The 20,143-nt window shown below is 41.4% G+C and overlaps 1 protein-coding gene across 3 annotated transcripts in view; it reads left to right on the forward strand.

Annotated features, from left to right (window-relative positions):
• Window positions 1–9,658: 9,658 nt before the first annotated feature.
• Window positions 9,659–20,143, forward strand: part of Csrnp3 (cysteine and serine rich nuclear protein 3) — a 202,714-nt gene continuing 192,229 nt past the window's right edge. The window contains exon 1 of one of the 3 annotated variants that reach the window (XM_052726303.1): window positions 9,659–9,782. The gene's annotated coding sequence lies outside the window, so the exon portion shown is untranslated. The remainder of the gene's footprint in view (window positions 9,783–20,143) is intronic. The other 2 variants (XM_052726299.1, XM_052726300.1) reach the window with 2 other exon arrangements.

Below are 20,143 nucleotides of genomic sequence, written 5' to 3' on the forward strand. Positions count from 1 at the left end.
TTGAAACTAGTCCAGTCTAAACCATAGTGTTCCCGACTTCCTGTGCCCATGTTGGGGAATAGCAATGTGGGAATGTTTGGGAGCTGAAAAAGAGAGGGAGCTACTTGTTTTTATTATTCACCAAATTATCTTTCCATCAAGCATGCTAATTACCTGAAATTTGATAATTGACTTTGTTTATACTATCTGTCTACATTAATATTTAGAGAAATAAAATTATGGCCCTTTCCCATTTTTATCTCATAAGTAATCCAAATTTCATGGCCAAATATATTCTAAACTCTAATTCTAGTCGTCACCTAACTTGTTCTTGATATTCGATAGATAACCAATAATTACTGTGGTGCTTCAAGGAGAGAATTTGAATGAACTTTATTTATTTTATTTGGTGTGTGTGTGTGTGTGTGTGTGTGTGTGTGTGTGTGTGTGTGTGTGTGCGCGCGTGTTGCCATAGTATGTACAGCAGTCAAAGGACAACTTGCAGAAATCAGTTCTCTTCTTTCACCAGGTGAGTCCCATCCTGAAGTTTTATATAAAATAAGTATGAAGTTCTTTTTAAAATTCTCACTTAATATCATACCAAAAGAGAGACAAATTGGAGGGTTTCTTTAGTAGTTTGCAATAATGCATCCAGGAAGCAGTCTAAATAGTATCTACCTTTTTCCAATGCTTAAGATTGATGCCTGGACACCGTAACATATTAATGTCGAACTTGGTTTGTGATAGGATGGCCTCAAACTCACAGTCTTTGTGCCTCAGCCTCCCAAATGCCATGACTAAAGGTGTTCATGACCACATCTGAAAAGTGACTTTTGTAAACTAACAACCTATCTTAGTTACTTTTCCTGTTACTGTGATAAAATCCTCAGACAAAATCGACCTGAGGAAGAAAGGGTTTATTTTGGCTCACAAGTGGTGGATACTGTCCAGCACAACCGGGGAATGAAGGCAATGGGAACTTGAAGCAGCCTCTCAGATTGCATCCATAATCAGGAGGAAGAGAATGGTGAATGCTTGTGCTTAGCTCACATTGTCCTTTTTATACAGTCTAGAATCCCAGCCCAAGGAATGATGCCACCCATAATGGGCAGGTCTTTCCACCCCAAGAAATCTAATCAAGGTTGTCTCCCTTATACAGAGGTGCATCTTCTAGGCCTCATTGTTCATCAAGTCAATAACTGAGGTTAATCATTACTCAACCTTACTTGTGTTAATTTTGGATTCTAGTATTACTGTTGTCCATGATCCTCCCTTTTGTTAAGTAATAAGTTAGGATCTGTCTCCAGGGCACCAAGTATAACTGCCAGGATCTACCTCTATTTAAGATGTACCACTATGCACAGACTAGTCAACATACTAGTTTACTATGTAGATATATAACATATGTTTATTATTATTTAAATATAATTTGCCTTCATTGGAATGTAAACTTCATAAATCAGAAACTTGACCATGATTATTGTAGTATTCTAGTACCTAGAACAAATTGTCTTATTAAAGTGCCACAGACACATTTGAATTTATACTTTTAGAGGAATATTGTAGATTTTCATAGGCTACTAATAAATAGATTCTTACAAATTTGTATCAGTACCTAAGAGGTTTTGTGAAACATCTGTAACTGTTAGGGTCTTCATACAGGGCCATGGATCTCATAGGACTCCCAGGAATTTACAGCAATATGCAAAGTGTCTTGGTCAGTTATACCAAATCTGATCCTCGAGTTCTTAAAATGTAAACACTAAATCAAGTCTTGTTGATCTGCTTAATCCTGTGTATTGGTTAGGCTGACGGCCCTTATCAGGTTTTGTTTTGGCACTTCTGGAAAAGTAACTTCAGAAGAGGCTCCCACCTTCTCTACCCTCCCAGCCCCCTCCACTCCCCCACTCCCCAGACTTCCCAATTCTATTCACTTAGCAGACTTTTGAATTTCACAAATATGTTTGAATTTTTAAAATATAAGATCATGTTGGGTCAACTGGATATGAGGAATTTGTATTGAATCATTTGGTGGGAGCCACACCATATCTACTTCCTGGGTGCTCATTTATATAGTGTCTGAGACCCTGAGCACTGCCGTTCAGTGTAGGAAGCTACCCGGTTAATACACACAATCTGGATCTCTTTCCCATGACAAACTGCCTGATTTGGGATTTCCTTGAATGTTGCCAATTCTTTTATTTGTTCATCATTTCTGTTTTCCATCTTTTAAATCATGCTACTTAACCATCAAAGATTTTGTATGTTCTGTCAAGGGAGATTTTTAAAAATCACTCAGACATACATATTTCAGATCAGTTACCTTTGCTTCTGACAAGCTGGGAAATGTGCAGGCATCAACCCATGGTCATCTCAAAGTCCAACTCAACTGTCAGTAATCCTCAAGAAGCCACCTCCCACTAACAGGGCCAGGCCTCACCACTGCCATCCTGTTGGTATTGTCAAATTAGTGTCCTGTCGTCTCTGAAGAGACAGCCTGGTGCTAGACACTGTCTGTGCTAATTCTAAGAAAGCATGCAACTTGTCTCCATTTATTTTTTTCTCACTCGTTTTTATAGCCACTGCAGTCTGTTTGTAGTATTCAAGCCACCGCCAGACACTGCTCACCTTCAGTTGGCGAAGAAATAAAGGTCAAATTCAACGGCTGACGATGCTTCTCTATTTGAAGGAGCGTGTGACTCACCCAAACATATTAAAATGCACTTTACTGTGACTCTGGTTAATGCCCCAGACTAGACTAGAACCAGCTTTTAGAGGGTGTCTAGAGCAATGTCAAGGTCTGCACTCTGACCAAAAAAACGAGCTTTTGGGAGTATATCCTTTTACTTTTCTCTAATCTCTTGTGTTTTCATCTCCCGCCTCCCTTTCTGTAGCTGCTATGAAACGTCACCTGACTTCCTGGTACATTTAAAGGTAAAGAAACCTTAGAGTTTCCTTCGCAAACCGTTTCTTGTGTTCCCAGGGATGGGTCTCAAAGTTCAAGGTGTTATGGTTTATTGCGCTCAGGGGGCTCGGACCCCGAGGGCATCCCGCATGTGCAGGGAAACATGCTGGCATGCTGGGCAGATGCAGCGGTGGACAAGACACAGTCAGCTCACTCCCAGGCGCTGCGTCTTCGTGGAGAGTTAAGTAGAAAGATAGGGAAAGAGGGACAGAGGAAGAGAAGGAAAGCGAAGGTGGTGGGGAAGGAGGGAAAGGCAGAAGAGAGAGTGAGAGAGTGGGAGAGGGGGCGGGGTGCACACATCTCCTGGGATGAAAGGCGGAAGAGAGAGGAAAGGGAGGAGTTTTTCGTTAGAATGAGGCTTTTAAGTCGGTCCACGGCAGCGCCAAGGGATGAGATTTCAAGGGGCAGATCAGAACATTAACACAAAGAAAGTTTGACTGGGAAATGTATATAAAACAGTGCTCCTTAGGTTTTGTACAATGTGTACGGCATGGGTCTATTAAAATGAATTTCTAATTTAGGTATCTGTTTTTTTAAATAAATTACATTTGTAGAGTTAAGGTATGTAAGAAAATTTTGTGGTATATATACAGGTAGTAAGAAGGTTCCTAGAGTGACCTAATCCACACTTTTACCATTTCACAAGGCTGATGGGCTTGGTAGAGAAAAGTTGGGTCATCGGGGCAGATCCACTAAGGGAGTTAGAAGGCGTCCATCCACATTCTGTCTCTGCCTTTGCTTCCCAGCATCCATGAAGGGAGCAGCTTCCTCTCCATGTACTTTGGCCATGATGCAGTTCCCCACAAAAGACCCAAAATCAACGGGGGCCGAGCAACCATTGGGAGACAACTCTCCATTGGGAGACTGAAATCTCCCAAACTATGAGACAAAATAAATGTGGACAGGAGAAACACAGACCTCTACTCAAAGATGATACAAATTTATTCTGGAACCAAGTGAGTGCCCAGGGCCTGGGAATACAGATTTGGGTTTACCACCAATGGGAAGGTCTAACATGACAACTGTTTCATGGGGTTTTTATAGTAATAGAACAAAGAAACACTTTTTAAAAATATCTGTGGAAACACCAGTTTTCATCCCAATGGTGAGAATAAGACCACTACCACAATTTGAGTCAAATTTGATGAAAGCTTGATTTTTATTGGGGTGCACCCCAGAGCTGGCCAGCGACTGCCCAAGTCGGGTTAAAGAGAGCAGCCTCAAACCCACCTTTTGGGCCTCTTTTAAGGAGTAAAATTATGGGAAGTTTTACAGAAGAGAGACAATGGGACAATAAGGAAATAAGAAAAACAAAACCTTTAAAAGAATCATGTGATCATCCACCACGTGATTAGCAGGGGTCAGGGAGTGTCAGGATCAGAGTATTCTCAAACACAAATCCAGGTCATGGGTTGGGGAAGGTCAGGTTCCAGAAAACAGGACTACTTAACTCTCACAGTAAATAAAAACTTCATTTTAAAAATACAGCATAATGACTCCTGCCTTCAAAATGGAGTCGGGGGGGGGGGGGGGGGGTTCCTTGCTAGGTAGACAGGTGTCAGTGAAGTGGAGAACAGTCTTAGCTTTGGGTTGGTGGAAGCTAGTAGTCTGCTAAGTTGGTGCATTCCGAAAGGTTTGACATGATAGTCAGAAGGATGTTCAATCAGACAGAGAGCTGGGCAAGGCATGAGCGTTAAGGAAGCCAAAGACAGCTTGGAATAAATGTAATCAGACTTGGAACTTGCAACATTCCAGCCCCCACAGTCACTGAAGTTCTGTTAGTTAAAGAGCCTTGTTAGACAGTTCAGTATAAGCTAGAGCTTCCACTGAAGAACTTAGATTCACATGAATTTTCATCTTTTTAAGTTGATATATCTCAGGTGTTTGGTCACAAGATGGAAAATAGACCAAAACATCCTACTGGCTGTGAGGTGACTCTCATAAGCATTTTGGACGGCATATCCCTGACAATTAGTGATGCTGAACGGTTTTTAAAATATTGTTGGCCATTTTTCTGTCTTCTTAGAAGAAATGTTTATTCAGAAATGTCTATTCTCTGCTATTTTTAATAGTTATTTTAAAAGTAGGTTGATTTTCCACTATCAGTTGGTAATTTTAGGTATTAACCCTTTAACATACTCATCCACTTTCATTGCTGTCATCAGTTTTTACATGCTGACAATTTCCAAATGAGAGCTACACCCCAGACCCGCCCATGAGCTTATCAGTAAAGGAACCACCACCTGATGGTTTGCAGCCAGGGAGCACTCATCTGTGACTTCCTGTTTCTAATAGTTCACCTCAAAATCACCAAGGGAGCCTGCTCAAAGTGGTGAGCCTCAACCCCCTTCAAATGCAGATGCTTTAAGTCTGGGTGAGGCCCTTGGAGCCTCGTGCTTCCCCCTGTGATTGTGATGCAGGTGTCGCCAGCCATCCTTAGGAAATGCTGTCTATCCTAAGGATTTCTCTAGCTTTTCCTGGCAGCTAGACCACAGTGTTTGTGAAAACATTTTCCTCTACAGAGAACTTAGGGTGTAAAATTAAATGAGAGTTTAACACTCCTCATTGTTAATATTACCCATTAAGGGAAAGTTCTCTGTGGTCAAGAGAATGGAATCTCTGGGCTGGACCTGGGTAGAAAACTAAAATTCCAATTGGATAGGTCAATCATTTGGCTAAAGGAAGATCCCACCTCTACACACACCCAGCCCCGAAGGTAGGTTCTGCTCAAATCAAACAAAAGAGATAAGTGGAATAATTATACCTTTAATAAAATACAGCATTTTTCCTTTCCTGAATTCAAACTCCCTACTGCATCTCTCACAGAGCTTTGAAAGTCTGAAAGCATAACTTTTACTGTTCCTCTATCTCTTCTCCATTTTTTTCTTTCTTTCTTTCTTTTTTTTTTTTTTTTTTTTTTTTTGGTTTTTTGGAGCCTGTCCTGAAACTCACTGTGTAGACCAGACTGGCCTTGATCTTTTTCTTTTTTTTTTTTTAAGACAGGGTTTCTCTGTGTAGTTCTGACTGTCCTGGAACTCACTCTGCAGATCAGGCTGGCCTTGAACTCAGAGATCCACCTGCCTCTGCCTCCAAATGCTGGTATTAAAGGCATGTGTCACCACCATTTCCCTTATCTCTTGTGTAAAGACGCTTCCCCAAAACGCTTTCAGGCTTCCCGAACACTGTACGCTTTACTTTAAGGCAAGTCAACCTTCCTCTCCCACCATGTAGCTACTTCTGCCTGCCACAGAGCTGACCTCTATGCCTGCTTAGCTGAAACAGCATGGCCCCTCCCTCTCGTCTCCGTCATTCTCCTCTGGGCAGCTGCTGAGATCTACAGCTTCCCTGGCTTGGGTGTTTTGTTTCTTTCTTTCTTTTTTTTTTTTTTAAAGATTTGTTTATTATTATACATAGAGTGTTCTGTCTGCATGTGTCCTTGCAGGCCAGAAGAGGGCACCAGATCTTAGTACAGGTGGTTGTCAGCCACCATGTGGTTGCTGGGATTTGAACTCAGGACCTCTGGAAGGGCAGTTTGTGCTCTTAACCACTGAGTCATCTCTCCAGCCCTTTTTCTTTCTTTTAAACTCCCACCAAATTGTCCTCAAATTTCCATTTGTTTCCACTTAATTCTTTTTTAGTTAAGAACCCCAAGAGGGGGCCCCAATTTCCCCAGTATCATCTAGAGGCCACAAAAATATCCCTCAAAGTTCCCGTAAACATAATCTCAACAAGAACCTCACAAACTTACGTCAGATAATCATACAATTAAAGTAAAAATCATTTTTTTTTTAAACCTAAAGGTTGTAGGGCCTCACAGATACTGTGCAAACACTTACTAATGAAAGAAATACAAAGGAATACAAGAGATGGTATATTTTGGAGTCAAATATGCCCATGGCCTAGGAAAACAGATTCAGATTTGGCCAAATATTATGTTCCAAAGAAGTAGCAAGTTTGCAAGCTTTTTATAGAAATAGAATAAAGAAGACTATAAAAATAATATATGTTTCAAACACATCAGCGGATACAGCCAGTAGGTGGGTTACAGCAAAGTGAGGAAAACTCTGCTATAGGCCGTAGATGCTGTCTGTCAGCATTCTTAGCCCTTTGGTTGGTAGAAACGAGGAATCTGTTCATACAGTCCAAAGGATTTACTTGATGGTTACAAAGAATGTTAGGTTATGTGTAAAGGAGTGTAATAAGTAGCATTTAAGGGGCTAAAGATGCCCCAAGATAAACTGGCTCTGAACTTGCAACATTCCGACCATTCTACGCTATTGAAGCTATTATCAGTCAATTAGCCTTTGCAGACACAGCTTCTTCCCAGGAATTCTGTTCCTACACTAAACTAATAGGTCAGCCCCAGAGCAATTCTATGTGAAGTCTGCTTTGAGTTAAATCACCAGACACTCCCTTTGCCCTCTGTACAGTTATCTGGACTATGCAGGGTTTGTCCTCAGACTAGTTAATTCCAGAAATAAAGAATACTCCCATTTCTTCCTGCTTCCTCCCCTTGGTCTTATTTCCATAAAGACATTAAACTAAGAAACTGCAGAACAAGGTCCGTAGATATCTCCATACCTCCATGATGGAGATAGCAGCCACTGGCTGAGAGAAAACCCACCAGACTGAGGGATGGAAAGATGGCTCAGTGGTTAAGAGTTTGCTGCTCACCGGGCTGTGGTGGCCCATGCCTTTAATCCCAGCACTTGGGAGGCAGGGTCAGGCAGATCTCTGTGAGTTCCAGGCCAGCCTGGTCTACAAAGCAAGTTTCAGGACACACAGGACTACACAGAGAAACCCTGTTTCCTAAAACAAAAACAGCAACAACAACAATAAACAAAACGAACAAAAATAAGTTTGCTGCTGTTCTACAGGGTTACAGTTCAGATCTTAGCACCCACATCAGGCAGCTTGCAGCAGGTAAATCCAACTCCAGGGGATTCCTCTTAGAGCCCCCACAGACACTGACCTGTAAATAAAAATAAACCTTGAAACATTTAGTGCATGTCTTTCCAAGGAGACTTTTTTGAATGTCTCATCAAATGACCTCAATTAGCAGTGAGTTTAAAAATTTATATAATTTTTTTTTTTTTTTTTTTGTGTGTGTGTGTGTGTGTGTGTGTGTGTGTGTGTGTGTGTGTGTGTGTATGTGTGTTTACTCCATGCCATGGCACTGGTGCAGAGGTCAGGGAACAACTTTCAAGAGCTGATTCTCTCTTTCCACCATGTGGGACCCAGGAATTGAACTCAGGTCGTTGTTATACCCAGATCGGAGGGACCCCCAAAAGACCACCAGGTAGACTGAATCCCATATATAAAAGCAAAGAGTCTTTATTTTCAAGCTCAGAGCTTGGGTTCTCTGTCCCATGCAGCAGTGGGAGCAGAGAGCCCAGAACCCAGGCAAGGTGGGGGTTATCATAGCAGCGGTTGGGGTGAGGGGATTTCCAGGGTTCAGGACCCTGATTGACTGATATTTGTCTAGGGGGTATAGGAAATGTTTGGAATGTCAGGTATTTCCCCTTAGATGCAGGCCTCACTGGATGGGGTCAGCTTATGGCTTTTCCTGGGTCCAGGTGTTATCTGCCAGAAGCTGTGTCTGGGCCTCTAAGCCTGTCATGGCAGCTGGGAGGTCAAGCTGTTTTGGGGCCCTCCACAGTTGGCAAGCTTTGTGGCAAGGTCCTTTGACCACCGAGCCACCTCCCTGGTCCAATTAGTAGCATTTAAATGTAAAGAATCCTGGCTTGTTTTGTTAGCTCTTGTTTATTTAATTAGCGTTCTTGGCTAGATGTGATGGCACTTGCCTTTAACTCAGCACTCAAGAGGTAGAGGCAGGCAGGTGTCTTTAGGTTTGAGGCCAGCCTGGTCTACTAAGCAAATGCCAGACTAGCTACGGCTGCATAGAGAGACTTTATTTAAAGCAATTTTTCCCCTTGAAGCTGCATAAGAATTTGCTTTGCTGTCTTATATAAATCTAATTTGATGTTTTCCTCAATTGTTCTTTTATTCATGTTATGCCTTTTAGTTCAGAAGTGAAATGATTTTGCCCAAGGTTATTAGAGCAAAATTAGAGTCCAATTAGTCACTTTGAGACTTAGCAACTGAGTGGCTGATGCCTCTTTAATCTTTAACAAGCTCCATTATTCACAAATTGATGCTGGTATCTAAGGAATCTGAAGTCATGCAAACCACACAACTCTAAAATATCTGAATATTCTTCTACTCTGGGTGAAAAACGTATACTCTGCTGATCTGGCCCCAAAACTGTGAATAGAAACACTGCCAAGCAGAGGTGGTCGTATCAACAGTAAGGGATGTCATGATTTGATTCGTTTCGATTGGATGGATCTCTTTGAAAAGGCAATATTGATGGTCCGTCTCCCTCCTCTACCTATATTTCAGAATACACAATGAGGAAGTGTATATTTTTTCCTCTAAAGGAAAAAAAAATCAATGGAGTGAGGGGAAACAGGCAATTTATCTAGGGTTTTTTCAAGTGTTTGCTTTGATTTGTGATGGGCGAGGCATAGATTAACCCCGTTTCTCTACACCCAAAACAAGACTTTTGACTCCAGCTGGCTGTTCTTTGAAATCTTTCTTCTCAGTTCGTCTCTCCATATTTCTTTTTTCCTTCCTCCCTCTGCTGCAGGGATTTGTCCTCTAAAAGCTCAGGGTGGGAGGGAGCAAGGGCTGGGAGCAGGCAGGCAGTAAGAGCTGGAGGACGCCAGGATCTGGCTTTTGTTATTGGTTGGCTGCGGCCTGATGGATGGCTGAGGGCGGAGTGAGTCACTCTTCAGTGTGTTCTGCCGGAGCCCAAGTACTGAGACCACATTTACAGGTAAGAGCAAAAATAATAATACTAAGAAGAAGAAAAGAGAATTTCCTTTCTTTTTTTAAAAATGAAAACGCTCGGTTCTAGTAGTAGCATCCTTTAGGGTGTGGGAATCCTGAAGGCGCTTGGCTAAAGCGGTCCCTAGCTAGACTGCGGGCAGCTTTAGTGAGCAGTTCTTCGTGGCTGCAAAACCCTTCCCTGATTTAAACACGAAAACGCACGGAAACACCAGAGGCATGGCTTCTTCTGATAGCCATCTAAGCAAACGTTACTGAGCAAAACCGATGGATAAAATCGTGCGTCTTTGTGTTTTTAATCAAGGCTCGTGTTCATGGAAACCAAAGGAGGCATGGGAAAAAAGCTTGATAGATTCCACAGGTCCTGAGAAAATGGAGCCTTCTCTGTACGCACAGGATTTAGTGTGGGGTCTTTATACTTCCCACCCAGTAAGGAGCTTATGAAAATCATTTTTCAGTTTGCAGCTTTCTTTAGTCTTGACTTGGAACGAACGGTCTGTGTGCATGCAAGCTCTCTTCTCTGGATGCATCTCATGCCCCGAGCAGCTGCAGCGTTTTAGTCAGCAGATTTGAAGCTTACGTGTGGTGGGGAAATGAAGTAACCATCAATAGAGAGCTGTCAACATGCGCGGGACTGTTTTCACTTTAAAAGCACAGGAGTCTAATTGGGAAGGATGAGACTTTGCTGCGAAAAGTAGTGTCTGACAGAGAAGTTTCATTAATGAACCAGATGCGTCAAGGTTAAGAAATTCCAACACGTATTGCTAGCGATAGACTTACGACAGTTGTGTGTGTGTGTGTGTGTGTGTGTGTGTGTGTGTGTGTGTGTGTGTGTGGTTTTTTTTTTTAATATTCCTCAAGTTTTGACTTTGCTAGTTGCAAATTATGTTTTATTTTCTTTTAGGACAATCAAGAAAGATTTTTTTAACAGTGTGGAATAAATGACATATTTTAGTAATAAAGACAGAAAAGTAACTTAAATGCACAACACTAGCCTCTCTGTTGATTTTAATATATATGACCATTTAGGGCTGAGAGGATCTCATTACTTTTGAGCTCTTAAGAAAATAGTACAGTTGTGGACACATTGGCAGCTAATTGATACCTGTTGACTGGAATAAAACAGAAGCATAATAGTGGTGTAAATAATTCATTCATATGTATTTTTGATGCCTTTGAATGAATTAAAAACTACTAAGAGTCATTATAATTTTTTAAGAAAAAATTGGTCTTGTTTTTGCTTTGATTTGGAAGGTGGGTTGTGCAAACCTCTGAATGAGTTGGTACAAACATAGCGATTCTTAAGAAATTAAATGGGAAAGAAATACTGCTGGATATTGCGGAAAGATTATTCAAGTTAATGAACACCTACTTTGAACTTTCTAAACACACTGAATATACTTAATGTCTTTATACTCTCAGGTGTTATGTTGGTCTCTTCTGTGGTTTGTTTTGAACTATTTCTTAATTTCAAAAATGATGACGTAATGCTAAAATTTTTCTGTGTTTTTAATTGTTAATGTTTTTTTAAAAGTAATTTTTGATTTTCAAACAAAATGGTAATTGCAATTAATTCACGCTTCCCACCTTCATGGAACTTAAGGTGATATATAAGAATAAATACATATTCAGCTACTGGAATGTGTTACAGACAATAAATCGATGCAGCTACATTCTTGAAAAAGGAATTATAAATTCTGAACAAAGCTACCTCTAGGAATGAAAGGGGATTGATGAAAATTAGAGAGCAGAGTTCCACATGGTTTTAAATTATTCTGTTTCCTTGGAAACCAGCTGCTGCGGATGCATTTTGCTTTCTTTAGCTAAAAATATCATCCTTTTAATAATCACTAAGGGAAAGGTTCTGAATAAAAGCAGAGTATATTGTTGTTGCTTTTTTATAATGTCCTTAATGGCTCACATCCTTTGGATGGAAAGTAGATAAACCCTTTCTTCATCAGCATTTCCTATCAGGCACTGGCAGACGTCTGCTTGGCTTATAAAAAGGAGACAACTGTAGCAGCTTCTACTGCAGTCTATGGGAAAAGTGTGTGTGTGTGTGTGTGTGTGTGTGTGTGTGTGTGTGTGGTACTGAAGGCAAAAGAGAGGAAAAGCATGAAAGATGATACAGGCCTTCCAAAGCTCTCCAGTAAGCTATGGCAGCCAGCTTAAGATGTAAATGTTAGGTTTGTAGTGCAGATAACTAGTATTGTTTTGTCTTCTTTTGCTCAGTGTTTGATTTCATTTTTCTCCCCATGTTGTAGTGGTTAATAGCGTGCTGAGTAAGATGAAAAAAGGAAAAGAAGCATTTTTTAATGTATTGGTAGGTTAAAAAAATGAAAGTGCTGGAGATGCATGCCCAGGCTATGAGTAGAGAGCAACTAGATCGTGTTTGGACACATGGAATAAGGACCTTTAGACCACAGTTTACTAATTCAGTCATTTTCTTACCTTGATAATCTGTCTAATGAATAGAAGACTATCCGTTCTAAGCAAGCTAAAAAAATAATTGCTTTAATATTAAGGTTATTTATTTTAAATTTAATAATTTTTTATATATGCACACACATATTTGAAGCATTTTTCTTTGTTTGAAATAGAGCACTTGTTTTATACGGCTTTCCTTTATAAGAAAAAAGCCCATCACAACTATCATCCTATTTTGCTCGAGGCAATTTCTCAAATTAAAATATTTTTCATTATGTGTGCTTTGAAGACGACACTGTCGTCCTGAACACCATTTCTGTTGTCATTTGTGAAGCAGGAGAATCATCATAATGTTTTAGTTTTGCTATTATTGCTATAATGCAAATGAGATTTTCCATTCCGTTATCTCTTTACCTCTGGTTTAAATAACTTTGACGGGGAATAATTTATTTTCATAATAGCTATCTTAGCCGGTTAGATTTAGCATGAGCAATGTAGCAAACACAGTACTACACACGTAAACCACGTGCTAAAATATTTACCATTTAACCAGTTCATTATCTGCAGTTAAATTCGCCGGGTGCATCACTGCTTTGCTTTTCAGGGGGGTCTTAGGATGGTGGGGAGTGTAGCAATTAACGTGAACAAATTACTTCAGAGATAACACTTTCAGCGTGAATGGTGATGACATCGAAAAGCACACTTCGAGCAAGCATTGCAGCAAGAAATGGTCACGTGACCTGTGCAAATAACTCACTACTCGGGTGCAGTCAAAATTGCCAAGTATACTTCAAGTTCCTGAAGATTATGTACCAAACACGCATATTCTCAACATTAGATAACTTAAAAATACAGTATATTGCTTCCATCTATAAAGTTTTATGTTCCTTTATTGTCTGAAAGTGACTTGCTACCATTTTAGATGCTTATGTACAGTCCTCTCAAGTCTCATAAAATATACGAAGGAAAAATTAATATTTGATAGCTTCCTCCATGATATAAGTGGGCAGCTTCATATCTGTAGTGGAAATACGCTGTTTTTAGCAAATGACCCCACATTTCTAGAAATGGGAAGGGCTGGGATTTACAAGAACGGATAGTAACATCAGGGTTAGAAAGCATGGGCCAGATTTCACCATTTTCAGCTATGCTACATTCTTAAGGTGATCCAGGCTAATGAAAACTCACATTAACATCTGTACTACCAGGTGCCATAACTCAAAACTGTTATCGATCAGATGTTATTCTTGCTTTCATCTACATTAATACACAATATTTAGTGTAGGAGTTATACAGGAATGAAACAGGAATCAACTCAAAGTAGTTGCTACTCTTCAGTCATATTTTCATGCATCAAGGAGCAAGGCATGGGATTTGTTATCAAGCCAATGATGTCATTCAGATGGTCCACAAATCTCAGTCAGTGGGCAGGACATTGTATTCCTCAGTCAGTTGTTTAGATCTCAATTATAATAATGGAATAAACAGTTTGACCTAAAAATTGTTGAATGTACAAATTCTGAAAACACAGACTCAATTTAAGATTTCAAATATTTTATTCAAGATATCCTAAGAAGTGTTAGTGCCTTCTATGGAATGTATGTCAGCAAGGATATCATGAACCAGAGAACAACTTCATGGATGTTGAGCTCATCATTTAAAAGGGTAGATAAGATGGGCTGGGGAGACAGCTCCGTGGTTAAACTGCTTGTTGTGTAAGTGAGAAGACTAGAGTTTGGAGTCCCAGAATCCATGCAAATATCGGGTGGGCACACCATTAGCCAAGTCCCTGCAATCCCAGCCTGGGAAGGCGGGACCCAGCTGGCTATGGACACTAGCCCTATCTGCTACTTCTAGGTTTGACTGAGAGACGCTGCCTCAAAGAATAAAGGGGAAGAATGATAGAGTAATACTCCCAATGTCAGTACAAAGCCTCCACACACATGTATGCATATCTTCACACGTGGACATGCATATGACCATATGAACATGCATTTACACACGCGCATAACATATGCACGTGCACATGAGAGAAAAAGGAGATAGTGGCCCTGTCATACATTTCTCCAGAGCCCTTATGTTAAGGATAAGTCCTGTTTAACAAAATAGTTCCAAACAGTAATTGGCAGCATGGTGCATACAATATATTTCTCTTCTTTTTTTTCCTGATTCATTTGTACATTAGTTAAAAATGAAACTAACTCAAAAGAAAAACAACAAATGCTTTTTGTGAAAATTTATATCTTCAATCAATATTTAGCAAAAAACCTTTCGTAAATATTCATATTTTCCCTATACTGTGTATTTTAGGTGCCGTTCCCTAGGAGCATGTGACTTACCCACAGAGCTATCTTCCTGGCGTCTTCATTTCAGTTGTCAGGACACTAAAGCATAGAAAATTATAATGGAGGTAGAGGGAGAGGAAGCCTTTGCCTGTGCAAAATTATGATAGCTAATGGCTATGTGTTTAAATTAAGTGCGGCACGTGTTGCATTAAAGACTGTATAAAGAGAATTGGAGTTAAGAGTGCTTTGGAAGACTGTAAAAATGCACGACTGGCCGGATGAACTCCGGAGCATAACAATATTTTAGAATTGGAGGGACTTCTGCACTTAGACCCTTCTCTGGGTCCCAGTGAGGCTGGTGGGCTTCATTTGCTGTCATGCTCTCCTTCACTGTTTGTTAGTTCGACAGCAGGGTCAGAAATAGATTTGCTTTTTCCAGCAAGTGTCTAAATAGTTGATGGCTGTCATGTTATGGATCCACCACAAATATTTAATAAATGGAACAATTTCCTAAGCAGCAGGAGGCATGAATATCTTTACACTTCCTTCCTTTCTTTTCTTTCTTTCCTTCCTTCCTTCCTTTTCTTTCTTTCTTTCCTCCCCTCCCCCTCCTTGCCTCCTCCCTCCTTTATTTATTTACTTTTTCCTTTCTTTCCCTAGGCTAGCTGTGAAACGTCATTAGTTCCCAGGCAGTTGTGGTTGTGATGGTGTCAGCTTAGTAGGGGCAAGGCGACTCCCAGAAAGGTGTATTCTTGTTTTGTTTTCCTTCCCGGAAGTCCGAGTCATTGTTATTTTACTTAATCAAAATTTCGTTATTTTAGGTGATAAACCTCAGGTTTGACTTTGTTTACCCACTGTGAGGCCCAAACCCTCTAGGGGGCCCACAGAAGCCATGCAGTTCTGGGTGTCGAATGAGGAGCTAAGCTTGGAGACTCTACTGTGGTTTTTTCTTTTGAGATTATCCCACAATATGCAGGTGAGGCTCTGGAGAGAGAAGCCCCTTTCTTATCTTGCACTGCCTGGACTGTTTCTTAGTCTGGCCATTGCATCCCTTCTCTGCCCTCTCTAGCTTTCTCCAAACCACCTGAGCTATAATTGCCAGTGGTAGGGGTTTTCCTGTCCCCACATCAGTGTTCTACACAACACCTGAAAGGCAGTTTGTGTTCCAAATTGTGTTGCTGACTAAATTAGGAAGTGAGTGATGGTCTCAGGCAGCCAGCCATCTAGCCTCTTCTAACCCCTCAGTGACAGACGCACCTGCATTCTGCGGTAGTCCTTTTCTTTCATGTACTTCTCCAGGAATGCTCTTCAATGTGACAACCTTCATGTCAGAGGAATGTCACGAAGCCAGGCAAATTTTCACATTGCAGATTTTTATTGTCTAAGATTCCACTTGAGTTTTCCTGTGTTAATGAGGGATTTCATCTGCATACATTTCCCCATTTCATGCCTCTCTGCTTTGTTTCATTATAAGGCAGCAGTCAGCCCTCCATATTAGCTGGCATCACAGCCACAGATTCGACCAAACACAGGTTGAAAATATTCAGGGGAAAATGGCTTGTGTTCCTTAAGCAAGACAGGGTAACAACTACGAGCATCACGTTCGCATGGCATTTGGCATTACACAGAATGCAGAGGCCATCCATCATAAACTGTGGGAGGGCACTAGTGGGCTACGTGGAATCCTGTGTGCTTCCACAGACACAGACATTGGTGGATTTTAGGACAGAGAGGGTTCTTGGAACCAATTCCTCACAATACTGAGGAATGACTTCTACTTCGTATACATATTCATTCAAAGCATCCTATATTCAACCAATAGATGGGTTGCAAATCAATGGACTTAAGTCACTAATATATAAGTACTAATATTGATGTGTAAAACACAGTAGTATATATTTAAGCCATCTCTTTCATATATATTGGGGGGTTAATGAATCCCACTTTGTTATGATAAAGATGTCCAGTAACATGTGATTAAACCTAAAATTGTAGGGGCTGTGGGTGTAACTCAGTAAGAGAGTGCTTGCCTGGCTTGAATGAGGCCCTGGGTTTGACTCGAAACACTGAAAAAACAAACAACACACAAACACACAAAGGAAAAAATCCAAGTAAACAAAACCCCATGCATTGTTCAGAAACCCTTTTATTCTACCATTGATTTTCTGCCAATTATGTTGTGCTCTGGTGAACAATCCTAAGTCCAAATGTACTGCAAGTCACAAGGCTGGGGCAGTGACAAAGGAAGCAAGTGTAGTGGTTTCCACACCGGGGATCAGTGTTGAATCTCAACACACCCGTCAGGGTGGAGGTGAGCAGATAATGCAGGAGGGTAGAAGGCTTTTGAGAGAATTACCACGACAACCCGATAGAAAGGATGGGAGGAAGAACAACGAAGAAAAGAAAGCAGGGTGGGAGGGAAGGGAAAGAAGGGAAAGTGTGTGTGTGTGTGTGTGTGTGTGTGTGTGTGTGTGTGTGTGTGTGAGAGAGAGAGAGAGAGAGAGAGAGAGAGAGAGAGAGAGAGAGAGAGAGAGAGAGAGAGAATGAGTATCAGGACCCTGTTTTGGAAAAGAGGAAAGGGGACAGGGAAGCAGGGAAGGAGAGGGTGGGAGGGAGGCTGAGCAGGAAAGAAGGAAACCAGTTGTAAGCAGTGAGGTAATACTGCGAGAGCGAGGAAACGTGATGCAGGGTTCCAAATGTGCAGATGTTGGAGTTTGCGTTCTGGCTCGAGAGTCTACCTCTACCACCTTGGCTTTATTATCGAATCTCTTTGTGCTTCACCCTCCCCCCCCCAGGTGATATGAATAATAACAACAGCTAATGAGATGGTATACAGGGTTAGTTTTCTGTTGTGTGAGGAATTATCCCCAGCACACCAGGGTAAGCCACTCACACGTGCTAGCTTAGAACGCGGAGTGTCAGAAGTGCTGGACACCTTGGCCATACTCATCGCTCAGGGTCCCACAGGCTGGACTCAAAGTGTCCATTCAGCTCAGCTCCTGTCTCTTAGCTTTCTGTGGTGGCACACCCCATTCCAAGCTCATCTTGTTGATAGTAGAATTCGACTTCTTAGATTGACATCCCAAGAACCGTGTACCACTGTGCTTTCCATACCATGTACTCCTAACTCCACACAAAAGATCTTTCTCACACTGAATCCCTCTCATCCTTATTCTATAACCTCTAGGCAGTGGTTCTTAACATGGGGGTCACCACCCCTCATAGTCGAATGACCCTTTCTTTCTTTTTTTTTTTTTTTTGGTTTTTCGAGACAGGGTTTCTCTGTGTAGCTTTGCTCCTTTCCTGGAACTCACTCTGTAGTCCAGGCTGGCCTCGAACTCACAGAGATCTGCCTGCCTCCGCCTCCCAAGTGCTAGGATTAAAGGCGTGCGCCACCACTGCCCGGCTCAGATGACCCTTTCACAGGGTTGCCTAAGACCATTGGAAAACACAGGTAGTTACATTATCATTCATAGCAGTATCAAAATGACAGTTATCAAGTAGCAACTAAAATGATTTTATATCTGCGCGTCACCACAATGAGAAGAGCTGTATTAAAGGGTCACAGCATTAGGGAGGTTTGGAACCACTGCCCTAGGCCCAGTTTGATGGGCTTGTATGGTTAGGACATAGCCCATCCCCCCTCCCACCCCCGCTGACCCCCAATCAGGTCACTGGTTCATATGCAAATCCTTTTTTTTTTGGTTTTTCGAGACAGGGTTTCTCTGTGTAGCTTTGCGCCTTTCCTGGAACTCGCTTTGGAGACCAGGCTGGCCTCGAACTCACAGAGATCCGCCTGGCTCTGCCTCCCGAGTGCTGGGATTAAAGGCGTGCGCCACCACCGCCCGGCTGCAAATCCTTTTTGCTACATTCCATATGCCTGTGAGTGTGATCACCTGAGTGGGTTCTCATCATGTTCACAACTAAGCATATATACCCAGACCAGAGAATGTCAGGCACTGTTCTGGCTGGAATCCTGTCTGTCACTCACCTGAAACACTGGAATGATGTTTCGTGCAAAATAGGTAATGTATGTATGTTAACAGTAATTGTTAATTTGAATAGCTGACAAATTTACAATAAAATAAAATAAATACATCCTGCATTATTAGCAAAGGTATGGTAAAAATATATCCAAGAGCACCATCGAAGACATAAATGGGCCGGGCGGTGGTGGTGCAGGCATTTAATCCCAGCACGTGGGAGGCAGAGACAGGCAGATCTCTGTGAGTTTGAGGACTGCCTGGTCTGCAGAGCGAGATCCATGACAGGCTCCAAAGTTACACAGAGAACCCTGTCTTGGAAAAAAAAAAAAAGACACAAATTGGCAGGGCTTCTCTGGCAGCCAAACTGGCAAAGTGTTTGGAAATGTCATTATTCTACCTTTAGGGACTCATCCTAAAGTTGTGTTCAACAATATAAAATTATGGTAAAATGATTCTGTGATTTACATGTGTTTCCTCTGAGTATGTTTCTTTGAAACGAGCCCAGCATCCTCTTTTAGAAATTTACTTAAATATTTATAGTACAATTAGTCAGAGAAATACTATGTAGCCATAAATACAAAACCAAAATCAAATTAGACACTTAGTTATGGAACGGGATGTTTTTGTAACCTAATTGGAGAAATTATAGCTTATAAAACTGTGTATGCCATGTCAACATGTCCTCGATTGTGAGGGAGGCTTTTGGTAAAATCTGATCACTAGATGAACAAACATACCCTAACAATTTCCCTCAAATTGTTGTATGTCAAAATAGGCATCGAGAGACTTCTTTTAGAGTAGTAGGTAGGCGTTTTGCAGGATGTGGTCACTCAATAAGGAAAGAGCCAAACACTGCCCGCGCTCACCATCAAGAAGGAGGGTGCCCTCCATGGATTCACCTTTTACCCATCTTTGCGGGGATCATTCATGTGATGACTCCAAAGGCAAACAGTGCAGCTTGGTCCCTCACCCCGAATTTATCATCTCGCTTTGTGTGAATAATCTGGTTAAATTTTACTCTCAGCAAACGTTTGCTTGTTCGCTTCAATTAAATTTATGAAGAAGTCAGTCTCTTACAGTTCTGGATGTGGGTCAGCCAAGATCAAACGGATTTCTTGATGTCTCATGACATGGCGGAGGGAGGCCGTTTACATAGCTCAGCAAGTAAAGGCTCTTGCCACCTCACATGGTGAACCTGGGTTTGATTCCAGAACCCACAAGGTAAAAGGAGACAACCAACTCCTGCAAGTTGTCTTTCTCTGATCTTTAAATACCTGCTATGGCAAGTATGTATCACACACACACACACACACACACACACACACACACACACACACACGCTCTAAATGAATGAATGAATGAATGAATGAATGAATGAATGAATGAATGTTAAAATAATCCTTCGGTGGAGGTGAGAAAGCGTGGCAGCATGAGAGAAAGGGCACAGGAGAGGCGGGGAGAGGAATCAGAGCAGTGCAGACTTCAGGTTGTGGCTTTATTCTGCTGTAGCTGTGATGCATCCTGGGATAGCTAATCCTCATGAATGGCAGGAAGGTGTTGGAATTATCAGTCCTTAGAAGACCTGGAATGCAAAGTCTGACACTATAAACCAGCTACTCATTAGTCATGTTCTATAGGTGAGAAAACTCCAG

Source organism: Peromyscus californicus, unplaced genomic scaffold (genome assembly GCF_007827085.1).
Source record: "Peromyscus californicus insignis strain IS unplaced genomic scaffold, ASM782708v3 Scaffold_7__1_contigs__length_154581171, whole genome shotgun sequence".
NCBI lineage: Eukaryota > Metazoa > Chordata > Mammalia > Rodentia > Cricetidae > Peromyscus > Peromyscus californicus.